Raw genomic sequence first — 22,994 nt, 5'->3', positions numbered from 1 at the left:
TAAGCGTCACCACCGCACACTGCAAAGACTAACACCCATGACATCAAAGATGACATCACAAATGTCATTGATGAACACCACCACCAAGGTGGTGGCCGCAGTGTCCGCGGACTATGTGCCTGTCCGCGGACGTTTGGTAACATCCACACTGCCCAAAAGCTCACCAAAATCATGAATCAAAATGGGGGTGTCCTGCGGACACTTAGGCTGTCCGGCCTGTCCGCAATCAAGATGGAGGTGTCCGTAGAACACAAAGCCTGTCCGGAATTAGGCAAAATGGGAGTGCCCTGCGGACACCTTTCCTGTCCGGGCTGTCCACAATTAAAATGGAAGTGTCCGTATAACACTAAGTCTGTTTATGTGGCCACAAAATTGAGACACACCTTAAATTAGTTCTAGGACACAAAGCCTTTCTGTAGAACACCTATGTGCATCACATCCTCCGAGTCCTACGAATATTGCGCCTTTCCGGAACTGTCCGCCGCACATGTCTCACTTTTAATTAGAGGACATGAACCCTGTCTGTATAAAGTCTATGCGTAGAACCGATCCCGCGCAATAGCTGTCCTGCGGACACCCGTTGCACCCGCAAACGTGTCCGCGACGTCTGTGTGACCGGACCCACGCCGAGCGTGGGCCCTTGTCTGCGGGCACTGTCCAGGCCCCCGGACACTTAAAAAGTGTTTTTCTGAGCGATCCAAGGTGTTTTAGTGTGAAACTTCACACTTGCACATGTCCCAGACCATGCCCCTGGCGATCTGGATACTTTTTGGAACTTTTTGAGCCCTTTTTGGTGTTCGAAGTGTCCGAAGCGCTCCCCAGTAACCCTATAAAAGGTCACACCCTAGAGCTGCTCCTCATTCTGTTTCTGGCTACCAGAGAGAGCATTGCTCAATATTGCTGGTGTCCTATATTGGATTGGCTGCTGACCTCTGCCTGCTGTGCACGGTATGACACTACCTATGTGTCAACAAGCCACAGCACGACTAAAAACCTTAGAAAACTCTAACACAGCTGATTTAGAGAACATTTAAATATTGTGTTTAAAATGTAGAGTGATACTGAAACTTAACCTTGATGTGGAGCAAGGTTTAGTTAATGGAGCACTGGGTACAGTTGTTGGCTTTCAAACCTACCCACGTGACAACAGCATTCAGTTTGTCAATGTTCACTTTGTCAAACTTTTAGAGGTTAAAAGGATAGGATGCTCAACAGCCCGATTCCTTCTTTTCAAAGACATGTATGTACGCAGAGAACAGTTTGCTCTGTCTCTAGCATACGCAGTCACTATTCATAAATCACAAGATCTAACCCTAGAGCATGTATTGATTGATATTGGCAGCGCAGTTTTTAAAGAAGGCATGAGTTACGTAGCACTATCATGCCTACGTACATTTGAAGGACTATTTCAAGTCAATTTTGATTCAAGTAAAGTCAATGCTTACATTCCTTGTATCGTAGAGTACAATGGACTATGTGCACGCTACACACCCCATCTGAAAATGTACCGTTATTCAAAAACACAAACTTTGTAGAAGTAAACTCATGCAAGGTGAATTTATACAGAATCTCCCAATAGTACCACCAAAAAAATTGAAATCAGCTCATACTCCAACTACCAAAACCACAAAAGGATGCACTGAAAAGTCAAATGCATACCAAACTCCTCAAACAAAGGTAACTACCACCTCTGCAAACAAACCTCACAGACTTCCATCAAATGATTCAGACACAGAACTGTCTGGTCCATTACAATTTTCCAATACAACTGGTGTAAATTGCTATGCAAATGTAGCAATCAATATTCTATTCCAATTGCTACAAATTCTTGAAAACATTTACTTAAACGGCATAGACCAGTTGTGTTTGCAAGCGTTATTCCTTCACAGAAATGCAACAAACAATCCTGAGAACACTTTCAGTGTTTCTGGAATAAGACAAGAATTGGACTACTGTGCAGGAATGGTGAGATTTAACACCCAAGAGGATCCACAAGAATTTCTAATGTACTTACTGCACGTACTGGAAAGCAAAAACATACCTATAAATGAAATCTTCCAGATTTAATACAAGTGGAAACATACACGCACTCTCTGCAACCATGTAGTGCAGGAAAAAGTCACTAAGGAGCACTTTGAAAATATATCTATACCTAACTGTGAATCCATTCCATTTCAACAGCTGGTACAAAATGCAAACCATGGCATATTATGTACTACTTGCAATTCCGATAATCGTTCCACCTAACAGATACAATCGCGTAGCCAATATGTAATAATAATACTTTTATGATACAATGCAGATGGTACCAAAAACAACTGCAAGCTTACTAGATTCACACATGGGCAAGTATCACTTGGCAAGAAAACCTTCACAACAGTAGGCATAATCTACCACACAGGCACCACAACCAGAGCAGGTCACTATACTGCATACATTAAAAAGAAATGTGGATGGTTTGAATGCAAGGATACTTCAATTACTCTGAAACAAAGATTACTTGCAAATCTTACAAATGCCTACTTAATATTTTTGAAACCAAAATGTACTCACTAATCTACAAAAGAAGAATAACCTACTGTCAAATACTCACATATTGCTTAAAAAGAAAGCTACTTAGTATGAGCATCTACAAACTGTCCTCAATAAACTCTGAAACCAACACCAGATAGATTAAGGCAACAGCTGACAAAAATACCCATGCCAATACAAAAAAATGGGCAAGTAAATGAACTGCACCCATAGCACTAAAAAAGGAAGTTCACAGTACTGAAAAATGTAAATGTACGATCAGAAATGAACGTGCTTGAAAACATACCATGCAAAACTGGAACAGTAAACAGAATACGCCAACCGTTATCTAACTACAACCATAGCACTTCAATATTACTTCCAGCAACCAATCTACCAAAAGCAACCTTCAGCAACCACAGTGCTACAAACAAACCCTCAACAACTTCCAAACTGTCAAATTTAGAATACGCCAACAGGTATCTAACTGCCCCCACAACTCCGCAATATTACTCTGCAATGCCACACTACTTAGAAAACATCAACCACCAAAAACAAAGAAATACTGCCAAGAAGAACAAACAGATAAACAGTTAGAATACGCCAACTGGTATCTAACTACAACTATAGTAATAGCAATTCCAAAATGAAAATAAACTCAACTATTGCTATAAATAGTGGTCATGTCACTAAACCAAACAGTGCAATGTAACAACAATTAAACATAGTTTTGTTTTTTTTAATCCTGCATGGATTTTTTTTCCCACCAACCCAATGATTATGTGAAAAAACACATGAACTGAGAGATTGCACAGTACACTTGTGTTTAAAGCATAGTACTTATGAAGTACTAACAATGAGGGTCAACAAATTCTACAAACGTCTGCAATGTAATGCAATACAACCTTACAAAGTACCTACCCTAACATGCTATATTTTCTTTTATAACAGAGAATTAAAGAAAAATGTATCATACATTTCCACAAACCATGCAAACAAAACAACAGAGACCCTCAACAATACAAACAGTAAGTATACAATTATTGGTGTCACACTTCTTTATAATGCATGCATACTTCAAACCCTACCCACTTCTGTACACATAGTACTCCAATACAAACAAACACCACAGCACACTACAAACAGACTCATATCATATGCAATGCACTCCCATGCCCTAAAATACCCCAATAAGATTACAAGATGGCGGCCGAACCGGGTAGACATGCGTGAGCGTAGCTCCGTCCCCAGCTCGGGCCACAACAATAAATAAATGAAATAAGCAGGCGCTGTGCCCTTCAAGACGAGCCTTCCTCCATCGGGAAGAGAAAAAGGGGCGATCGTGCAGAGGCCCCCGTCTGAGCCCAGAACTGTTTCCCGCCGGAGCAGACCCTCTGTCCAGATCCGAGACTCCGTGTCAGCCAACCGAGGGAGGCGCCTCCAGCTCGGGGCCAGCGAGTACGCCGGAAACAGTGGAGCGAGTCCCGTGGGGGGTGGGGCTGGGGGGACACCCGGACCTCTGCCGGAGTGCACCCCGAGGAGAGAATCGTGGATCCAGGCCGGGGTCCCCTCCCTGCAGGGACGCCGTGAGAGAGGAGCAGGCGGGTTCCGAAGCCGCGGCGGCACCGAAAAAAAAAGGGAAGCAGATGGGCGAGAGACCGCCTGGGTGAGAGAGGCGCCAGGCGGGAGAAGCCGTACCCCAGTCGCGCCACAAAGACGGTCACAGAAGCGGGCAGAGGGGTGCAGACGGCGGAGATCAGCAGCGGGGAGCAGACGGCAAGGCCCAGCAGATTGTGGCGGATGTCGACCGAGTCCAGCTGAGCCCAGTGATTCAACTGGCGGCTCGTTAAGCAGGTAACAGGCGGGGCAGAGCTCCGGGGACAAACGGGGAGGGCTCCCCCCGGGCACGCTCAGCACGCGGCCCCAGCACGCAGACAAGGGGGCGAAATTGTGAATCTGCACTCCCCCTGCAGGAACATTATAAACATTGACCCCCCCCTCCACACGGCGGACCCACTAAAGCACAGCCACACGGGGAAAAGACCGGGGATATTACCAAACAACGGACCAGTGGGGAGTACATTAGCACCCAGTGGATCAGACCCCCAGGCACTCACAAGAGACGCTCAACTCTGAGAGCCATAATTGGGAGCGGAACCACAACAGGCCCCAAGAAAAGGATTAGATCTCACACTTGAGAAGCGGCGGGGCACAAGCCCAAGCAGGGGGGAAAACGACCCTACACAACGATATCCGAGCCCGGGAGACCGAAAGAGAAAAACACGCCGAGAAAGTGTACCGGGCAAAGAATTCTCACACATGTCCAAACCCAAGAAGAGGCTGGGGTCACAGGCTGCAACAACAAATAAAAGAGGAGCCAAGCAGGCACAAGATCTGACCCACATTTGGGGAATTGGAAACGCAGGACTAAAGCAATCAAATAAACAGAAAAGTAAAGATGGGGACCCTATAGAGCGAAACGAAGATTTAGATATGGCCTCACGGGATGACATGAAGACCTGGTTTAAAGAACTGCAGGACCAGTTCATTGCCTCAACTCAGTCACAATTTGATAACATGAAAGGAGAACTGAAGCAGGCAGTACAGGAACTAAAAAAAAGACATCGAAGCCCTAGAGGAGAGGACGGACAATCTGGAAAAGATGGTCCAGAACATGGACGAGTAGGCGACCCTACAAGCTGAGGCACAAGACCGCCTCGCACGTCTGGCGTTGGAACTCGAATCACAACGCGAAGACTTGCAAAATAGATTGAGGAGATCAAACATTTGCATCAAAAAAGATCTGCGCACAACAGTGCAACAAGTATTTCAAGACATACTGCTGGACGACCCCAGGGACGACATACACCGACAGAATTCACAGGGTAGGCCCCCGGAGAACAGGGCACCCAGGATCCCGCCCTAGAGACGTCCTAGTGGCCATGACTAGCTACGCACAAAAGGAACAAATATTGAGAAAGGCAAGGACACTGGATCAAATAAGAATGAATGGCAGAGAAATACTACTGTTCCAGGACCTAGCACAATCCATGCTCAGAAAGAGAAGAGAAATGAGTCAGAGTCACATTCAAAAGAAGAGGAAAAGCCTAGTCCGGATAAAAGGCTACACACAGATCATTCAATCCAACGATGAAGAGAAAAAAAAGGTGTACTCATAGCCTTCGCCAACCAACTGCAGGTCCAAATCAAGGAGACATTAGCAGACAAAAACGTCTGCTACATCTTTGCGAAGGTCCAGATAGATAACGTAAAAACTAACCATTGCAACCCTATATGCTCCGAACATGGGCCAGGAAGGATTCATTAAAGCAACAATCAACACACTAGAAAACTTTTCGGAGGGAGAGGCGATCCTGACGGGAGACTTCAACTTAGCGTGGAACCTAACAGCAGATCGCTCGAACCACAGAAGCTCCCAACAGGGGGCCCCGTCGCCTGCACTCAGGCAGGCAATGCAGAACTTGGCATTAGAGGATGTGTGTAGAAGACTCAGAGGATCAACTAAAGGTTATACTTATCACTCACACGTACACGATACAAGCTCTAGGATCCACTCCATATGGGCCACGGGAACCCTAGTCGGAGAAATTCAGGATATCGAAAAAGGCGCAATTTTACTATCAGACCATGCCCCACTATGGATCACCCTTCCTAAATTGCGGAGACAATGTGGCCTATGGCACTGGACTTTCCCTAGAGAAATGATTCAAAATGTAGCGACAAGAGAAATAATCAGAGAGAAAATAGAGGAATACTTCGAACATAACGACACCCCCGACGTCTCCCCGAGCACTACGTGGGAAGCCTTCAAAGCAGTGATAAGGGGACAATTGTGTTAAAAGCTCAAGAAGATAAACTCACACAAATGGGAAGACGAGCTGGGGGGGAATTGGAAGAATTAAGGGAAGAAATTACCAAGAACACCTCCAGGAAAATGAAAAGAGCATACCGACACATCCAGAGCCAGATAGACCTGATAAGGACCAAGGGAGCCAAAATGCAACTAATGTACACAAAACACTGGTACGCGATGAAATCAAACAAAGCAGACAAGCTACTAGCATGACAACTAAAAGGCAAACGGCAAGAACAATCAGTGAAAACCGTGATAGACGGACAAGGAGTTAAGAGAACACAAACGAAGGACATAAAAAGGGTGTTCCGAGAGTTCTATCAGAACCTGTACATGTCAAAGCGTTGGAGAGAAGAGGCACAGGCGGCATTTCTGTCAGAGTTAACACTCCCAACAGTAACTCCAGCAGAAAGAGCGGCCCTCGATCAACCAATCACAACAGAGGAGGTGTTGAAGGCCATAAGAGACCTTCCTAAGAACAAAGCTCCATGGCTTTATCGCCGCATTCTACAAAACATATGCGGAAATATTAACTCCCTATCTAACAACGCTATTCAACACCTTCAAGACAACGCGCAATATTGCCGCATCTAAGAATGACGTCAAGATACTAGTCTTTCATAATAAAGGGAAAAATCCAGAAAACCCGGGCTCATATCGCCCAATCGCCATAATCAACGTCAATGCCAAACTCTATACAAAAGTCCTTGCCAATAGGCTAGCACCCCTGCTTCCCAAACTAATCCACCAAGAACAATCAAGCTTCATCCTCAACAGAAAAACCCATGACAACTTAAGACGAATAGTTCATCTCATAGAAAAGACTGGAATCATGGAAATCCCCTCGGCAATAATAGCATTAGATGCCGAAAAAGCATTTGACCGGGTAGAATGGTCAATGCTATTTGCTATACTACGGAAAATGGGCATGGGGGAGGACTTTATCGACATGATTCGTGCCAATTATAATTCACCGAGGGCCAGGATTGCAATCAACGGTGAACTCTCAGACCCTGTCAAAATTGGCAGGGAAACAAAACAGGGATGCCTCCTATCACCCCTACTCTACGCAATCTTTCTTGAACCACTTCTAGCGGAGATCAGAGCGGCCCCAGACATCAAGGGCATAGAAATGGGAGGGCACGCGCATAAGACGGCAGAATATGCAGACGATATGTTGCTGACCGTATCAGACCCAAGCAACACGCTTCCCCTCCTTATCCAGCAGATCGACGATTATGGAGTGATATCGAGGCTGAAAATAAATGAGCAGAAATCGTCGGCAATGGCCCTGGCGGGAGACACAGAGGGAATATACAAGACAACGAAAGACCTAAACCTACAAAAGGCCGAACAAGGAGTGAAATACTTGGGAGTAACCCTGACTCCACAGATAAAAGACCTCTATAACGGAAACTACCTCAAACACATAGAAGACGTAAAAAGCGACTTATTCAGATGGAATCCACTGTCAATATCATGGTGGGGCAGAATAACGGTTATCAAGATGACGATATTGCCCAAGCTCCTGTATTACTTCCAAGCTCTCCCCATCCGAATCCCAGTAACATTCTTCAAGACCCTTTCCAAAATCATTACAAAATACATTTGGCAAAACAAAACACAGAGTTTGTCGCAACAGGCACTCACTGCACATAAATCAGAAGGAGGAATGACGCTCCCCCACTTTAAAAAGTACTACGAGGCAGCACAACTGTGGGTCCTACGCGAATGGATCACGGACAAGTCTGAAAAATGGTGGGAGGCACAGGACAGAGCCGTCGCAAGATCAAACCTGCGCCACCTCCTATGGAGGAGACCCGAGCACAGACATCACAACATCAAACTTAGTGAAGTCATGAGCACCGCCATGGAAATTTGGGGCAAAGCAACTAAGGAGGAAACCCTAACGAAGGACCCCGCCCCTTTTATACCACTCTTCAACAATCCAGATTTCCCCCCCAGACTGGTAATAGGATCCTTCAGGAAATGGCGCGAGGCCGACTGCACAAAAGTGGGAGATATGATAGAAGGACAACAGATCAGAACCTTCTCCGACTGCCAGAAACCGCTGGGCCTCACGGAAAGGGATATATATCAGTATGAGCAGCTTCACCACTGGCTCACAACACCAAGAATGACAAAGGCATGGACAAGGGACCTCACCCCATTTGAGACTTATATGATGACCCAAACGGGGGAAAAAAAAATTGTTTCCACCCTTTACAAGTTCATAAATGCCCAAGAAGAAAACATCACCTGGCAGTACATGAAAAAGTGGGAAGTAACCCTAGGGAAACAAATCACTAGGGACCAATGGACTTACCTCTGGCAAATAATCCCGAAATGTACACGTGCAGTACAAACAAGGGAAGCCTGAACGAAAGTGATGATTCAATGGCACTATACGCCAGAGAGAATCCACAAAATGTTCCCAGCATCACAAGGGAAATGCTGGAGGGGATGCGACTCCATGGGAAGCTGGAGACACATCTGGTGGGACTGTATAGAACTACAACAATTCTGGGTGGAAGTAAAAGCACAGATGCAGATAATCTTCGAGGGCGCGGCCAACCTAGTAGAAGAAATATGGATGTGCGGTATGTGGGCCCCCCGAGATAAGTCATTTACAAAGATTCAAAAACGGAACTTTATGGGATTCCTTATAGCAGCATGGCTAGCCATAGCGCAAAAATTGAAACAGAAGACCCCTCCAGCCTCACAAGATTGGCTCTGGAGGATTTGGAACTATGTAGCCATCGAGAGGATCACCTATAACCTTCAAGGAGACAGACAGAAGTTCACCACAAATTGGGGAGATGCCATAGACTTCCTGCAAAGCGATTATATACTGCGATGGTGCCCACACAACATCTGCATTCTTGATATGTTTACAGCTTAAGTAGAACACATCCAAGGGTTGCAGAGACATTGCATAGACGCTCAAACCAGAGGGGAGGGAGGGGGGATTGTGGGACAATTGTGTCCCGATGTTCATGTTTGAAGAAATGCCAATAAAAATTATCTTTAAAAAAAAATACCCTAATAAAGCCTGCTTGCAGTCACTAAAGGAACTGTCTAACCGAGGGTCCGTCCGCGGACTGCCGTGGTGACCGCGGACACCGCAGACATAAAAATGGCATCTAGCACGTAAACAAATGCATCTTATAACCCACCTTTCACTCCCCCATCCTTTCCAGCCCTGCTTTCCACCACCAGATGCCCCAAAACATGTTTTCGAGGCCCTTTCGCTGGCACGCTGTCTGCAGCTTATCCGCGGACACAAGATGGTGGCGTTTCTTGAAATGTTGACGCACCTCACGCTTCCCTCCAGCCAATCAGCGGATGTGTCGGGTGTCCATGGACATGACGCAACCGCTAAACCATTCAGGAGTCCTGTCCGCGAAGCGAACAGGGAAGTGTGCCCGCAGAGCAGACACAGAGATCACTAGTTTTTATGACTTACATTTAACACATTTTAAAGAAAACTACTGGGAGGATTTACACCAATCTTACAAAAGCACGCTTTTGGGACCAAGCCGCCGCTCCTGACCCAAATTTGGTGAAAATCTGTCTAGCGGTTTGGGCTGTAGGTGTGAGCAAGTTTTGTGCATTAGGCTATGGAAAGAAAATCAATTTTGTGATACCCCTCCCCCCTTGACAAAACCTCACCAAACTTTGCAGAAAAATACAGGGCAGACCATATACCTTCTTTGCAAAGTTTGGTGAGGATTCCTCCAGGGGGAGTGAAGTTATATGCCGCCCAAAAAGAGGTCTTCCTATGGGTTTAGCAACTTAACCATAACTACACAGCCGCTACCACGGGCCATGTAATATATATACATATATATATATACACATATGACAATGCATTACTTATCGTAAAAGCATTTCTGATGGTTGTATCTGCTTAGATTCACATGCTGTGCATAGGTCCGACATCCAGTGGTCACTGCGGAGTATTGCATTTTGTTTTTCGTAGTCGAAAAAGGGACGTCGACAAGGCGTGTCTGTAACACTATCCCTATAGGGACGTGTGTTGTACCCATAATCCCTCACGCGTCGAGGTCCCTCGGTTTGTATTTTTCTGCCCTGAGGGAGCCTTCTAGACGTGAGTGAGTACAGAAAAGAGAGAAATATAGAAAGATGTCTATGTTCCTTCCATCCAAGCGGGGAGGAAGGGTGGGCGCATGTGAATCTAAGCAGATACAACCATCAGAAATGCTTTTACGGTAAGTAATGCATTGTCTTCTGATGTTTGTTAATCTGCTTAGAATCACATGCTGTGCATAGACTAGCGAGCAGTACCCGGAGTTGGCGGTGGGTTATGAGAAGGAACAGTAGAGAAAAGATGTCTTAATACTGCCTGTCCCACCTGGGAGTCAGATCTAGAGTGTGCATCTAGACAGTAGTGTTTTGTAAAGGTGTGCACAGAACTCCAGGTAGCCGCTTTGCAGATGGACTCAAGGGGAACATTTGCAATGAATGCTATGGACGCCCCCGTGCCTCGAGTAGAATGTGCTCTTGGCCTAAAGGGCAGTTCTCTCTTAGCAAGAGTATAGCAGAGAGTGATGCATTGAACAATCCATCTAGAAATAGTGGACTTTGAAACTGCATCCCCTTCTCTTCCTGCTGCCACCGAGACGAAGAACTGATTAGTCTTCCTCAGTGGTCTGGTTCTTTCCATGTAGAACATGACCGCTCTGCGGACATCTAGTGTGTGCAGAGTCCTCTCTCCCAAGTTGGAAGGATTTTGAAAGAACGCTGGTAGTTCTATAGACTGGTTTACGTGGAATTTTGAGATGAATTTTGGAGCACACCTTGGGTGAGTGCGTAGAACCACTTTATCTTTGTGAACTGTAACAAAGGGGTCTAGAACAGAAAGAGCCTGTAGTTCACTTACTCTCCTGATGGAGGTGATAGCTATTAGAAAAGCAGTCTTAAGAGTGAGGTCTTTAAGAGATGCTTTGTGCATGGGTTCAAATGGTGAGCCCATGAGTTTGGTAAATACCATGTTAAGGTCCCATCCGGGAGCTGGGTCAGCTATCGGGGGGTGTATTCTCTTTACTCCCTCCATGAAGGCCTTTATAACAGGGATCTTCCACCACGACACTTTGAGTTGGGAAGTGGTGTATGCAGAAAGTGCCGCTAGGTAGACTTTAATGGAATTGAACACCAGACCTGAATCCAATAAGTGGGTCAGGTATAGAATAATATGTGTGGGAGAGCAGTCAATTGGGTTGATGCTCTTTCCTCTGCACCAAATGACAAATCTCTTCCATTTGCTAGAATAGCAGTGGTGAGTGTTAGGTTTTCTGGCTTCCCCGAGGATGTCCATGCATCTCTGCGGGAGCTGTAGATGTCCAAATTCTATGATCTCAGGAGCCAGGCTGCTAAGTTCATGTTCTGGGGGCATGGATGCAGAGTCCTGCCCCTGTCTTGTGACAGCATGTTGTACGGGCAGGGGAGTTTCACTGGGGGAGCTAGAGACAACTCCATCAAGTGAGCGAACCATGGCTGTCGGGCCCACATTGGGGCCACCAGTACCATGGTTACTTGTTCCTGGTGCATCTTGTGCACTACCCTGTTGAGAAGGGGAGTCGGGGGAAAAGCGTAAACAAATCTCCCTGACCATTGAATCGACAGACCGTTCCACTTGGATTGGTTCTGGGGGTACCTGGAGGCGTAACTTTGGCATTGTGAGTTCTCCAGGGTTGCGAACAGGTCTATTTCTGGGAACCCCCATTGCGTGAAGACGTCGAAGACGATGTCTTCGTGCAGTCGCCATTCGTACTCTTCGGGCAGGGGGAAATCTCTGCTGAGTTTGTCTGCCAGCAGATTGAGTTCCCCTGGTACATGTTGTGACAGAAGGAACATATTCTGTTTGAGAGCCCACTTCCATATGTTTTGGGCCAGTTTGGACAGTCCTGGAGAGTGGGTTCCCCCCTGTTTGTTGATGTAATACATGGCTGTGGTGCTGTCTGTAAGGACCATCACTGTCCTGCCTTGTAGGTGTTCCTTGAAGGCTTTTAGCGCCTTGAACACCGCTAGTAGCTCCAGAAGATTGATGTGTTTGGATGCTACGTTTGGAGTCCACTCCCCGTGAGCAGTTTGATGGGATAGGTGAGCCCCCCATCCTGTGAGGGATGCGTCTGTGGTTAGAGTGGCTTCCGCCGCAGGTGTGGCAAAGGGTTTCCCTTTTTCTAGGTTTTCTTTTGTCCACCACCGTAGCGAGAGAACTAAGGCCTGCGAGACCACTACTAGGTCGTCCCATAGTCCGCTGGCCTGACACCACTGGCTGTTGAGCCACTCCTGCATTGGGCGCATGCGCAGGCGCGCGTGAGGTACCAAATAAATACACGACGCCATCATGCCTAGCAAGCGCATTGCTTTGCGTACCGTCACCTCTCGACCGGTCACATATTGAGGGATCTGAAACAACATGTTTTGGACCCTCTCTTTGGAGGGGAAGACGAGGCCGTCCTTTGTTTGAATTAGAGCCCCTAGGAATTGTTTGATTTGGCTGGGGTCTAGGCTGGACTTCTTTTCGTTGATGGAGAAGCCCAACTGGAACGAAAGGTCTACAGTCTTTTGGGTATTGGAGAAGCAGGTTTCGTAAGAATCCCCTGTTATGAGCCAGTCGTCGAGGTAAGGGTAAACTGGGATGGACAACCTGCGCAGGTGGGCCGCTGCCACTGCCTTCGTGAATACCCTCGGTGCTGATGCTATGCCGAAGGGTAGCACTCTGAACTGGTAGTGTTTGCCCTCTATCATGAACCGGAGGTATTTTCTGTGCGCTGGCAACATTAAAATATGAAAGTATGCATCTTTCATGTCCAATGTTGTCATGTAATCTCCCTGTGAAAGCAGTGGGATCACTTCCTGTAAGGTAACCATACGAAACTTTTGGGGTTTGATGAACTTGTTCGCTGGGCGCAGATCTAATACAGGGCGCATGGTTAGATCCTTTTTGGGTACAAGGAAGTACACTGAATAAATACCTTCCGTTACCTGAGATAGCGGCACGACCTCTATGGCTCCTTTTTCCAGCAGTTGTTGTACTTCTTGTAGAAGGATGGCAAGATGTTCCGGCGACATGCGTCGTCCCCTCGGGGGTTTGTATGTTGGGGAACTGTTGAATTCGATGCAGTATCCGTGGGCTACGGTGGAAAGTACCCAGCGGTCTGACGTTATACCCTCCCATGCTGGAAGAAAGGATGTTATCCGGCCCCGACCGGTGTTGCATGGGAGGGGACGTGAATCTTCGCGTCACTTGGTGTTGTTAGGGGCTTGGGAACCTCTGGGGGTGGACCCTCGCCCTCTTCCTTTGCCCCGGCGCTGTCCCCTTTGGCTGTACTGGCCACTATTGGTCTGGAAATTGGTGGCAGGGTACTGTTGCTGCTGGTTTTGTTGTTGGCGTTGGCCACGAAAAAAGCGTTTGTTGCCATAGCCGCGCCTGGTAGAGGGCTTAGAGATTTGGTCCAGAGTTTTGATAGTATCGAACTCTTTTTTAGCCATCTCTAAAGCCTCATCCACCGCTTTCCCGAAGAGGTTAGAGTCTTCAACAGGTTTGTTTATTAAAGACACTTGTGTCTCCGGTTTGAACCCTGAGTTGCGCAGCCATACGTGTCGTTTTAGGACTATTCCCTGAACTAGGGAACGTCCCGCAGTTTCTGCCGCATCCAGAGAGCTCTTTACAATACTCTGGTTGACCTGGGTTCCTTCGGCAATAGTTGAAAGCAGGCGTGTACGTAATGGTTCCGGCGCTTCTTCAGCGTCTTTGCGCAGTTTGGCCCACTGCGCGTCCGCATAGCTAGCGAGCAAAGAATTGTTGTTGGCAATTCTTGCCGAAAAGGCGGCCGAGGATGTAACTCTTTTTGCAAGGGCATATAACCGCTTGCCCTCCTTGTCAGGTGGTGCCTCACTGGTGGAAAGTGGTACCCCTGCCCTCTTTCTTGTGTTGGTTACTACCAGGGAATCTGGAATGGAATGTCCCCTGATGTACACCGGGTCTGAGGGTGAAGGAGTGAAAAGTTTTTCAATTCTAGGATTGACCCCTCTGATTAGTGCGGGTGTGGACAGCGAAGGGATGATTCTTCTCCTCACAGAAGCAAGGAGGGGAATTGTCTGACTAACTGGGGGTTTCTCCTTAATTACCCTTTCTACAAAGTCTAATTCCGGGGAGAGCTCCCCAGTGTCCAGTTCGAAGTGTGCTGCTGCTTTACGCAACAGGGCATTAAATGTGGGTTGATCGTCAATGGGAGACGTGTTTCTACCAGGTGAGATGTCAGGAGGATTTAGGTTCGGGCCATCAGTGTCGGAATATATAGATGGTGATTGCCAGGGGTGAGAAGGTCCTCCTTCTGGATTTTCTCCGAAGCCTTCCCCTACCAAGTCTGGGCTGCCTTCCAGACCTTCCTCCTGGTCCTCGTCCATAAACTCATCCTCTACCTCTTCCTCAAAATAATGTTCTTCCCCAGTGAGGTCATACACACTGTGGAAGTCTGAGGCTGTGCCCTGGTGGGGATTGCCTAATCTTGGAATTTTGGCTCTGGGGTCCTCCTGAGGCCCTTCTCTTATTCTCTTTGGAGTGGGAGGGTTTTGGGCATTCATAAACCTCTCCATTCTTTCCATGCATAGATGGAGCCTCTCCATGGTTTCATGGGGTACCCCTGAGCGGTCTAGCGGGGGAAAATTGGTGTCTTGTAGCTGAAAACGGCTCGACCTCTCCCATAACGTCGAGGAAAGTGTCCCGTCGACCTCCGAAAAGCCTTCAGGTGTGCTGGAAATCCCTTCGACTGAAGGAGATTGTCCCTGTGTTTTCGGCGTGTCTTTCGACCTTTGCGTAACGCTCGACGCGTCTTTCGGCGTACGCTTGTGGGCGTCGGCTACCACGATCCTCGCCAAGCTCTCAGCGACTCGTTTGTCAGCGGAGAGCTGTGGTTTCGACGTTATGAGTGTCGAACGCTCTACGGCGGTATGCGCTTTCTGCTGATGCGCTCCGGCCGATGATTTGGGGGCGGCGCCCTTATTTGCCGAAAGCCCAGTCGCTGGTCGCGGCTGCGAGAGGGGCTTCGAACCCGAACGGTCCGAGGAGGCCGCCGGTGAAACCTGCGTCTCCTTGGGCGCTGATGCTCTCTTTGCCCTTGGCAAAGAAGAGCCATGGGTTGTGTGCTTATGTGTGGTCTTGTGTGCGTCAGTGTCGCCGGGGTGTTCATCCCCATAAGCAGGGCGTGAGCCGAGCCCGTCGGGGCCGGGGACAGACGACGAAGCGCGTGTGCGCTCCCTAGAGGGGTTTACGACTTCCGTAGCGGAGGTCGTGGTATCACGTTCCTCGTCACTGTCGGAGGTAGCGACGGTGGGTGGAGCGTCGGCCTTCGACATAGCGTAGGCCGCCCACCTTTTGACCCTACGGTCTTTTAGAGTCTTCGGCTTAAGAAGCCGACAAGCCGTGCAACCTTCCTCCTTGTGATCGAGGGGCAAGCAGCGGTTACACCGTGAATGCTTGTCCTTCCAAGTAAACTTGCCCTTGCAAAGCGGGCAAAACCTAAAGGGTGTCCTCTCCATAGCCGAGGCAATAAAACGTGATAACCACCCCAAGGGAAAGGAAGGGGAAAAGGAAAGGCATTCTCAGAAAAGAATTAGAGATGTCCCACGACCCCCACTCTCCCTACTGTGTTTGGCCTGCGAGGCCAGGCCACGTGTTCGGCAACGCCGAAGGATCTCCTCCGCTCGTCCCCTCCGTCGAAGATCTTGCTCGGCGGAGACAGCTTCACAACAGCGTCGAGGGGGGGGGGATCGATATGTTCTATATTAATATAGGAAAACGACCAAAGGTCGAGGAGATGAAATCTGCAATGTCTCTCGAGGAGCTCCGCGTAAAGGCGACCAGTAGCTGGGCGGAAAAAAACAATCTGAGGGACCTCGACGCGTGAGGGATTGTGGGTACAACACACGTCACTAGAGGGATAGTGTTACAGACACGCCTTGTCGACGTCCCTTTTTCGACTACGAAAAACAAAATGCAATACTCCGCAGTGACCACTGGATGTCGGACCTATGCACAGCATGTGATTTTAAGCAGATTAACAAACATCAGAAATATATATATATATATATGATACATTACTCACCATAATCGTATTTCCGATGCTTGTACCTACTTAGATTTGCATGCTGTGCATAGGCTGACATCTAGTGAAAGCTGGAGAGCATTACAGTTGTTTTTGAAACTCGAAAAGGTAAGTCAACAGGGTGTGCAAGTAATACTATCCCTAGTGTGACGTCCACTTTACCCATGACCCTTCAGGCGTCAAGGTCCATCAGATGAACAAGTTACTCTCTTATCTGGTAACATGCTTTCGATGGGATGGTCCGATGACGTATTCCATATCTATGACAGTAATCACCACAGCTGTGCTGCTTCGGAAAATCTTTCGGCGTCTGCGTCCTGCATCGATACGCCGTCCTCGAGGACCTACCCTCCGATGGCCGATGTCACCGGATGTTATAAGTAGGACGCACGTAGTCTCAGTTGTAGTTTTTTCCCAGAACGTGTGGCACCAATCTTCTGCCCGTATGACCACAGAAAGCCTTGCGGAAAAGTAAGCTGCAATCGCATAAGAAATTCTGTAGCGGGGGGGGAGGGAGGGAGCGATATGGAATACGTCGTTGGACCATCCCATTGAAAGAATGTTACCAGGTAAGAGAGTAAATTGTTCTTCGAGGGGATTGGGTCCTCCGACGTATTCCATATCTATGACTTACTCCCAAAGCAGTACCAATATAAGGAGGTGGGAAAAGAATTTAGAATATACAAATTTAGAATGCCCAATCAAATTGCAGAGTAAAGAACCGCCTTGCCAAAGGCCAGATGCTGCCCATGGATAGAATCGAGGAAGTAGTGACGTACAAAAGTATGGACCGAAGCCCAGGTGGCTGCGGCACAGATGTTACAAATAGGAACACCCCTCTGCAGGCCAGTAGAGGCAGCCATAACCCTAGTGGAATGGGCCCATAAGCCTACCGGAGGGCCCTTACCCGCCAAGCGGTAACATTCAGAAATTGCCGAGATAATCCATCGAGACAAAGTCTGCTTAGTAACAGCTTGTCCCAAACGCCTTCCAGCGTAAGCAATAAAGAGCTGATCGTCCACTCTGACCCGGGACATGCGTGAAATGTAGAAGCTTAAAGCTCTCCTAGGATCCAGCCTATGGAGCCTCTCCTCTTCCTTACCAGGATGTGGAGGAGGATAAAATGCCGGAAGAATAACCTTCTGGCTTAAATGAAATTCCGACACCACCTTCGGAAGAAAGGAAGGATGAACTATAAGGACAACCCTGTCCCTATGAAACACAGTGAAGGGTGGCTTAACTGAAAGGGCCTGTAACTCACTCACTCTGCGAGCGGAAGTGACCACAACTAAAAATACAGTTTTAAGGGTTAACAGTCTCAAAGGACAAGAATGCAAAGGCTCAGATGGAGCACCGATCAGAAACTTGAGAACAAGGTTCAGATCCCAACCGGGCACCTGGAAAGGTGACAGAGGGAACACATCAGTGAGCCCTTTCAGAAACTGAGAAATTAAAGGAATTTTCAAATAAGAACACTCCTCAGACGAGCGCTTAAATATAGACAGCGCCGCCAGGTAACCTTTAATGGTACCCACTTGCAAGCCCCTGTGGGCCAAAGAAAGCAAAAAAGACAGAACTACAGGAATGTCACATTAAAAAGGATCCACATTCTTAACCCTGCACCAGTCGCAAAACTTTCTAAAACGGCAACGGTACAGGGATTTTGTTGTCGGCCGTCTGGCCGAAAGCAACACCTCCATCACGTCTTCAGGGAGGTCCCAATCCTTATACCTCAACCTTTCAGAAGCAAAGCGTGAAGGTTGAGGGATCTGACCTCTGGATGGAGAAACTGACCCCCCTCCCATGAGAGCAGATCGTCTCGGTAGGGAAGACGACATGGAGGGCAGATGGACAAGTCGAGAAGGTCCGGATACCACGTCCTCCGGGCCCATGCCAGAGCAATGAGGATCATCCGGGAACCGAACCGCCATAACCTGCGCAGCACTTGCGGGATGACGGGGACTGAGGACGTGGTATCCGGACCTTCTCGACTTGTCCATCTGCCCTCCATGTCGTCTTCCCTACCGAGACGATCTGCTCTCATGGGAGGGGGGGGTCAGTTTCTCCATCCAGAGGTCAGATCGCTCAACCTTCACGCTTGGCTTCTGAAAGGTTGAGGTATAAGGATTGGGACCTCCCTGAAGACGTGATGGAGGTGTTGCTTTCGGCCAGACGTGGGAAGTACAGCAGTGGGAAGGACCACTCCACCACGAACGCGTCCCCTAAGGCTCCTCTTGGAGGAAAATCCTGCAAGCAGAACCTTTCACACTTCCGGTTGACACTGGAGGCAAAGAGATCCACTTGAGGGGTCCCCCAAAGGGTGAAGATCTCCAGGAGAATCTCCTGAGACAGCTCCCACTCGTGAGAGATTGCACTCTGCCTGCTCAGAGCGTCCGCCATCTCGTTTTCGTCCCTGGCCAGATGAACTGCCGAGATCGAAATTTCCTGCTGGATGGCCCAGAACCAGAGCTGCATCGCCTCCCTGCACAGAGGAAGTGACCTTGCCCCTCCCCCTTTTTGTTGAGGTAGTGCATGGCCATGGTGTTGTCCGTCAGAATCAGGACATCCTTTCCTTGTTCAGTCGGCAAAAAAGCCTTCAGGACAAGCCTGATGGCCCTCAGCTCCAACAGATTGATATGGAGTCTGGACTCCGACGGAGACCAACGACCGCTGTCAGCTCGTTGGCATGATCGTCACCTCCGGCCTGGGTAGCCAAAACGGAGCCCCCCTCATCCGATTGCCTTCCACGGCCCACCACAAAAGGTCCTGGACGACCGAGGGCGGCACCTGAACGGGGTCCGACATCCTGCCGGAGGACTGTGACCACTGGAGCTTGAGAGCCCATTGCAGAGATCTCACCCGCAACCTGGCCTCTGGCACCAGAAGAATGCAGAATGCCATGAGGCCGAGCAACCTCAAGAACTCGAACGCTGGGAGAGACTGGGGATGCTGAAACTTGTGCACCATCTGCTGAATGTGGTGAGCCCTCACCTGGGGAGGAAAACACTGCCCCAGGGACGTGTCGAGCACTGCTCCGATGTACTGGAGCCGCTGAGTTGGCATCAAGTGGGACAAGTTGAGGGAGAAGCCCAGCCTGTGAAGGGAGTGGCAGGTGACGGACAGATGATCCAGGACTTGCTTGGGAGAGCGCGCCCTGATCAACCAATCGTCCAGGTAGGGGTAGACGTGAATCCCCCATTTCCTGAGATACGCTGCCACCACCACCATGAGCTTGGTGAAAACCCTCGGGCAGCGGTCAATCCGAACGGCAGGACCCGAAACTGAAAGTGCGAGTCGCCAACCGTGAACCTCAGGTACTTCTTGTGCTTGGGATGGATCGGCACATGAAAATAAGCCTCCTTGAGGTCGAGAGACACCAACCAGTCCTGAAGTTGAAGGGCCTGGAGGACTTGAGAGAGAGTAACCATCTTGAACTTGTTCTTCCTGAGGAGTTCAAACCGCGCAAGTCCATGATGGGTCTCAATCCCCCGTCTTTCTTCGAGATCAAAAAATAAGGGGAATACCATCCCTTGTTCGTCTCCGCTACAGGCACCAGTTCTATGGTGCCTTTCTCCAGCAGGGCTTGTATTTCCTGCACAAGGAGCGAATCCTGACTCTTCAAAGAGAGATTCCCTGGTGGATTGCCGTGAGGCCTCTGCCGAAAGGGAAGACAGTAGCCGTGGGCTATGATCTCCAGAACACACACATCTGAAGTAATGGCACGCCATTCTACAAGATGCTGCGCCAGCCTTCCCCCAACCGGCGAACCATGGGACATGGCCTCATGACTTAGCAGAAGTGGCTGCAGCGTTGCCTGAGGGCAAAGAGGCAACTGCCTGAGCGGCCTTGGCACCTCGAGTAACTTGTTTTCCACTTCTGGCACTCCTACGGTGGCCCCTTTGACTAGCAGCTCCTCTCGCTTTTCCAAAGGATGAGTAAAAACAAAAGGAACCTCCTCTCCATTGCTGTCCCCTAGGAATGAAAAGGCAGAGGATGGCGTACTGCAGCGCCCAACGACTTCGCTGCAGCTTTTGAGGTCTGCAACCTCTCAAGGCTCTCGTCAGCCTTGCTGCCAAAAAGATGTTCACCATCAAAGGACATGTTGAGGGGCCTTGCTTGCACATCAGGAGCAAACCCTGACTTCCGCAACCTCGCAAACCTGCGTATTACGGTGCTCGCCGCCATGGACCGGCTGACACAGTCTGCCATGTCCAGACCCGATTGAACATACTCACACATGGCATCCTTGCCATCCTGAATAACAGCAAGAAAACCATCCCGTTCGCCCCCTTCGGGAATATGTTCAGCCGCTAAGGAAATACAGTTCCACAGAGTGTGCGTGAAACATGACAAGGCACATACGGAGTTGGTCGCCTGAAGAGCCATACCCCCCTTAAGAAAACACTTTCTTCGCCCAGCCATCAAAACGCTTGTCGTCCCTATCAGGAGGGATGATAGGATACAACGCCTGCTTTGTTGGGGCCGTAGCGCCGGCACCACCAAACTCTTCGGAGTGGGGTGCATGGTCAAGTAGCAGGGGTCACTACTGACTGGGCGGTATTTTCACGGCAAGGACTTGCCCACTGCCGGGAGACTCTCCGGAACAGTCCAAGCCGAAGCCACCCTTCTTTGCAGAGCCATATGGAATGGCAGTACCGGGTCAGTTGGGGGACCTTGGTCGAGGATATCCGTTAGGTCATCCTGCACAAAATCCACTATTGGCGCAGACCACCCCAAGTAATCCGTGACCCTCGACATAATGCGCCGGTAGGAGGACTTGGCATGGGTGCCAGGCTCAGGCCTACAGAACTCCACCTCCGGAGAGGTGTCCAGACCGCTGGCGTTGTGCAGCGACTGACGCAGGGCCTCAATCTGGCTATGACCAGAGATAATGTCATCTGGTACTGTGTCATGAACCAACTCATCTTCAGAACCTCAGAAATATAATCCAGAGGCTGGAATGTGGGCACAGAATAAGGGACAAAGACATTTTTTGCCTTGGCCAGAGCCTTTCTAGGGGGTTCCACCGTGCCACGGGGCACCTCCGACAGAACAGCCTCGAAAGGCGTTGAGGGCATCGACGGAATCAGCGTCTACGTCGAGCACGGCACCGACAGCATCAACGGCTTTGACACAGGCCTCGAGGCCGGAGCCCCGAGCATGTCTCTCGACAGCCTAGGCGTCGATGTCTTCTTCGAAGACTTCACAGGTTCACGCGGCCTCGAGGGCGTCGAGGACCGGGCCTGGAACGGGCATGACTACAACGATTCCCTTGTGCGAGCGGGACCTCTCCTGAGAATCGCGCCGACCACCCGAGCCTGAAGGCATACGAGCGGTGTCTCTAGTACGGTCACGGCTGACCCCTCTCGGAGGTGCGGACAGACCGGAGCCCTGCGACTCAAGAATCGCCGAAAATGTTCTTACCGAAGGAAGCCCATTCCTCCGTAGACAAACGCTTGGTGGGATAAGGGACCCGCCAACAGGCGGAGTCCTCAGACGAGCAAGGCAACCGATGACGACGCTTCCGTGAGTGCCTCGAAGAGGCAGAGGAGTGGCGGGATCCATTCCGGGACCGAGACCCCCTAGACTTACGACGATGATGCAGAGAGTCGCCCCTCGAATCGTCCGTCGAAAGCCCAGTGGACTTCGACTTCCGGGGCTTGGACACCTTACCGACCGACAGCAGCTTCTTACGCTCCCGCAAGGCCCTGGACATAAGCGACTGACAGTCGACACAATCATCCGTGTCGTGGGCCCTCCCCGAGGCACCAGAGGCAGGCGTTGTGCGAGTCAGTCACCGACATCTTGGACCCGCAGTCCCCACACATCTTGAAGCCCGGACGCAGGGTGGAAGAAGAGGAAGACATCCCGATAAACTTCACAAACTAACAGGTTCGAAGAACCGCAAGAACAGAAACTCCAAAGAGTCGAGGCGCGCCGAGATCTCCGGAGCAAACACGTTCGCTGAAAAAACAGAACTGAGCCTACGGGCGTTGTGCGTCCTGCTTATAACATCCGGTGACGTCGGCTGTCGGAGGAGGTCCAAGAGGACGGCGTATCAACGTCATTGATGCAGGACGCAGAAAGATTTTCCGAAGCAGCACAGCTGTGGTGATTACTGTCATAGATATGGAATACGCCGGAGAACCCAATCCCCTCGAATGTTATTTTTCTGATATGAGTTAACATGAAGTGTAGCGCGAGTACAGTCATATCCAAGCAGATACCTAACAGACAAGCTCATAAGCATCCATGCGCCTTCTCTCCGAGGGGAGGAAGGCTTGGTGCAGGTGAATCTAAGCAGATACAAGCATCAGAAATATGATTACAGTGAGTAATGTATCCCTTCTGAGGCTTGTGGAATCTGCTTAGAATACATGCTGTGCATACATTAGCGAGCAGTTTTACGAGAAGGTGGTGGGATATGAGAATGTTCATGTGCGAAGAGGTGTCTTAGAACCGATTGTCCCACCTGT

At 49.3% G+C, this 22,994-nt stretch overlaps 1 protein-coding gene across 3 annotated transcripts in view; it reads right to left on the bottom strand.

The window, feature by feature from the left end:
• ZC3H6 (zinc finger CCCH-type containing 6) overlaps window positions 1-22,994 on the bottom strand; it is a 1,150,225-nt gene that overhangs the window by 619,532 nt on the left and 507,699 nt on the right. The gene's annotated exons all lie outside the window — the stretch shown is intronic.

This window comes from Ambystoma mexicanum, chromosome 4q (genome assembly GCF_040938575.1).
Source record: "Ambystoma mexicanum isolate Mex_15411 chromosome 4q, UKY_AmexF1_1, whole genome shotgun sequence".
NCBI lineage: Eukaryota > Metazoa > Chordata > Amphibia > Caudata > Ambystomatidae > Ambystoma > Ambystoma mexicanum.
Note: the sequence above shows the minus strand (reverse complement) of the source record. Positions and strands in the feature narration are given on the sequence as shown.